The 4,823-nt window shown below is 44.8% G+C and overlaps 1 pseudogene; it reads left to right on the forward strand.

Annotated features, from left to right (window-relative positions):
- Positions 1-2,054: 2,054 nt before the first annotated feature.
- Positions 2,055-4,122, forward strand: LOC147697795 (epithelial-stromal interaction protein 1-like; annotated as a pseudogene).
- Positions 4,123-4,823: the final 701 nt, after the last annotated feature.

Genomic DNA, 4,823 nt, shown 5'->3' on the forward strand with positions numbered 1-4,823 from the left:
GATCTGGACCGTGTTGGGGAGCTTCCAGTGATACTGCACCTACTGGGACATTGGGTCCCACTGTAGAGTTGGCATATGCTATTGGGCATGTGTTGGAAGCAGGATGCAGGAGGCCATGAGGGCCAACAGACTCAGTGTTCGTCTCACAACATTAAGGAAAGTGGCTGAAGCATCAGTATCATAGTCTGAATATCCTATATTCACCCCTCAGGAGATTAAGTCTAAAACTGCCCAGTGTCCAGAACAGCTCAGTAGAAAGGAAGCATCTGAGAGGGAGGGATAGTGAACCCCAGTGAATGCAGAAGAATCTCCGTAGTCTGAAGTTTGGAGATGACTGCCTAGGGCAAGCCTGCCTTCAATAGCCAATCATTGAGGTAGGGGAAGATTGGAGCCCCTGATCTCTGCAGAGGGGCTGAAACCACCATTATCATTTTCCTGAACACCCGAGGGGTGCTGGTAAGGCTGAAGGGGACAACAGCAAACTGAAAGTGCTCTTGGTCCCCCATGAACTGCTGATTTCAACAGTGGGCAGGGAGATGGGGATGTGGAAATAGGCATCCACCTAGTCCAACGCCATCCAATCCTCCGGGTCTAGGGAAAACAGGCCTTGTGCGAGTGTGACCATCTTGTATTTTTCCTTTTTGAGGAAGAGAGGTTGACAAGTCATATGTCCAGTAAAGGATTTTTTTGTTTTTTTTGGTTTATATAGCTTGAACTTGACTCCATCGCTGCCGACGCTGTCACCCCCATGGGGAAGACCACATCAGCAGATCCAGCAAGCGCGCCAGCTGTGACCCCTCACATGGGAATGCAACAGATTGGAGAGACATTGGTGCTCCAGCAGGAACCCCTCTGTCCTCAGCATCTTCAAGCAGCTCTCAGCAGTTACCAACACCACCTCAGGGAGGCCAAGAAGGATGCCCTAACCAACCGCATCCAGGCAAGCGCACACCACACCAAGAACCTCTTCTGTATCGTCAAAGAGTTCGCCTGTCCATCCGCCACTAAAAACACAATCTGCCCCTCCCTGGCCATCTGCGATGCTCTGGCAGACCAATTCCACAACAAGATATCAAACATTTACAGCAATTTTGACCCCCAACTTACCAACCTCGACCACCTCCTTACAGATATTGACGCCATCGACAGCCATCAGCTCACCGATTGAAACAGCTCAGGTCCCAGAACACCACAACCATCATGAACTCAATTCACTCTGGGGCACCAACGGACCCCTGCCCAAACCACATCTACAACCTAGAAGGGGAAGAAATCACAGAACACTCACAGACACCCTCAACCCTTCCATCAAGAGGGCCAGCGTCTCTGATGCATGGAAACACGCTGAGGTTAAACCGCTCCTGAAGAAACCTTCCGCAGACACCAGAAAACTCAAGAAATACCTGCCCATTTCGCTACTCCCTTTTCCCACCAAGGTTCTGGAGAAAGCCATCAACCACTAGCTCACAGTGTACCTGGAAGATGCCTCCCAATCCAGTTATGGACAAATTTTGCGGATCTGCAATCCGCAAATTTGACCAAAATCGGCAAAGAAATCAGCGAGTTCGCTAAAAATTTGCAAACTCGGAGATTTGCCAAAAAGATTGTTTCCCACTGTCTACAGTGGCTAATCAGTAAGTGCTACCTCGTTTGGTAAATGTATAGTGTCCATAATACGTTGGGATTGCGCCCGAATGCTGCACCTGTGCGAGGGTGGAAACTGCCTCCGGCGAAAAGGGGTGGGTTAGACCGGTGTATGACGTTCAGGGTGGCCCCATGAACAAGAATTTAAAAAAAAATCGAAATTGAAGAATCGAAACTGATCTGTACCAAGGAATCTGGTGTTCTGCCTTTTGTCCTTCGTTCCGCAATTTTAGTAGAAGGGGGTGGAGCGCAGAGGATCTGTTAGAAAGCCAGGCGCTGCCTCTTGACGGTACCCAGCTTTAGCCTGAAACCCCGCGAGTAACCCCGGTAGAGAGCGAGTTTAGCGTTTTCGAACACAAACACCCAAAGCGAGCGTTTTGCTCTCTATCTTGGTCGCCGCTTATATCTAAATGTCTGCCACTCGCTCAATAACGATGCAGTGCCAGGCAGCATAGCAGAGGAGATCCCCAGGGGTCAGGAGCTACTCGGAGCAAGGGGCTGCCGCAGGGCACCGCGGTACAGTCTCTAATAAAAGATAGAGGGACCCCAAAACCAAAGGGATAGGGTTCCACACATGACGCAAGTCAAAAAGTAATTCCCTTTGGGCGAATTAACCTAATACATAAGTACTTACACACATAGACTGAACTGACCAATACCAAACATATAACAGGAAGCAATGAAAATAGGTGAAAAAAATTTCAATACACGTGAAAACACTATGATGAAAATCAAGTATAAAACAATTTATTAGCATACATTACGTTTAATAAAAATTGGGAAACACATACAAGACGGAACAATACTTAATAAAATCAACATTTCATTAAAAAAGGAGCTACAGGGAGACTGGACTAAACTCAAACAAAAATTTTTGAATTTTCCTTAGTGTGTAATCCCAGATTTACTCCTTTAGCATCGACGCGTTTCGGCGGTTTAATCAATCTAATGCCGCCTTCATCAGGACAATGTATACAAATGTTTCCCAATACTTCTCAGGTAAGCAAAGGGTCTGTCACTATCTCATAAGGGGTATGCTGCCTCCTTGTCGTTAGGTAGAGATAAACGTCCAGCGAGTTATCTTCCTGATCTAAATCGATTTCTGGTTTAAAAATGGTGACAAAAACATTCTTGTACTTTCAATAGTTGTGGTACATCCAGCATAATGGCTGGGAGACAAGAGTTAAAATCACTGCGTCCAACGCACGCGGTAGTAATATTTTCAATATTGGACCCACTTGTAAATAGAGCGGTTTTCACCGTTGGAGGGGTTTCCAGGGTTCTACTAAGATACCCGAGACACGAGGCGATTTCCTCCGTGTTGACCCTCTATAGTAAGCTCTAAGGCGTCCCGCGTGGTTTTCTGCTCGTCCTACCGGTTGGCCGAGCAGAAAACCACTGGAAACCCCTCCAATGGTGAAAACCGCTCTATTCTATCGATTTAGATCAGGAAGATAACTCGCTGGACGATTATCTCTACCTAACGACAAGGAGGCAGCATACCCCTTATGAGATAGTGACAGACCCTTTGCTTACCTGAGAAGTATTGGGAAACATTTGTATACATTGTCCTGATGAAGGCGGCATTAGATTGATTAAACCGCCGAAACGCGTCGATGCTAAAGGAGTAAATCTGGGATTACACACTAAGGAAAATTCAAAAAATTTTGTTTGAGTTTAGTCCTGTCTCCCTGTAGCTCCTTTTTTAATGAAATGTTGATTTTATTAAGTATTGTTCCGTCTTGTATGTGTTTCCCAATTTTTATTAAACGTAATGTATGCTAATAAATTGTTTTATACTTGATTTTCATCATAGTGTTTTCACGTGTATTGAAATTTTTTTCACCTATTTTCATTGCTTCCTGTTATATGTTTGGTATTGGTCAGTTCAGTCTATGTGTGTAAGTACTTATGTATTAGGTTAATTCGCCCAAAGGGAATTACTTTTTGACTTGCGTCACCGCAGTACAGTGCCCGGCCAACAGGATTCACCCGACGCCCACCAGCAACGGACGCAGCCGGAGGGGGCAAGGGGTTATCACATAATGCATCCCAACGAAGAGCAAAGAAATAAGGTTCAGGCAATTGCCAGAAAGGAGATGGAGGCCTTGGAGCGGTACAAGGAAGCACATAGACCAGGTTCTGTTAATCTGGCTCCGAGGAGGCTGGGTGGAAATGTTTCAGAGTATGAAGCAAGAGAACAACAACAATTAGGACTCAGCCAATCTAAATACCAGCAGCAGATGAAGAGAAAAGAATACAAAAGAAGGCAGAAGGAGGCCGAAGACACTGAAATCCAGAAAATGAAGGCAGCCCAGAGAGAAAAGGCAAATCAGCTAGAGGAAAAAAGAAGGCAACAGGAGAAACAGAGAAGGGAAACTTTTGAAGATGACCAATATCAGGTAAATAATGCTTTTCTGGACAGACTGGGAAGTGCACAACAACCAGGTTCCATGTACCGAACTGGCCATTTTTAAACTGGAGACCGCCATTTTTATTTCTGATACAAGCAGTAATTCATAACTTGGTTTTGCAGATCTGATCGTTTCACTTACTTTTAGTGACTGAAAGATGACTGCTTTGTGACAACTTTGGTCAGCTCAGTCTGAAAAGTTCCAGAGATGATTACATTGCCATCCCCCCTTTGTTCAGCAGTGCGTTTTTTTAGACAACATTTAATCTTCATCGTCAAGTGATTAATTTCCATCATTTCACTTCTGCCAGAATGTTATACACTTATGGTAATAAAAATGTCATCTTTTTTTTGTTAATTCTAAGGGAAACAATCAAAATCGGTGTCTTGATTAAGTGATTTGTAAAAAGTGTTTGCCGTTGTGCTTTCATCAGTCAAAGTCACATTTTGTCAACTAGTAGGAGTACAATAGTACAAAAATGTATACAATTGTAATATAAATGCCATTACCTCCTTTGCTCTAGTGAGCTGGGCATAAAAAAAAAAAATCCACCCGCTCGCAAATTCGCGAATTTTCATCAATTTCGCCAAAAATCCCCAAATTTTGCGAGCGCAACAGATTTTTAGCCCATGCTTATTTCTGATCCAACCACAGCATCGAGACCGCCCAGATCGTAGCAACAGACAACATCAGACACCTCCTCGACCAAGGTGAGACCCCAGCCTTGACCATCCTTAACCTCTTGGCAGCCTTCGATACCGTGTC

This window comes from Lissotriton vulgaris, chromosome 8 (assembly GCF_964263255.1).
Source record: "Lissotriton vulgaris chromosome 8, aLisVul1.2, whole genome shotgun sequence".
Classification (NCBI taxonomy): Eukaryota; Metazoa; Chordata; class Amphibia; order Caudata; family Salamandridae; genus Lissotriton; species Lissotriton vulgaris.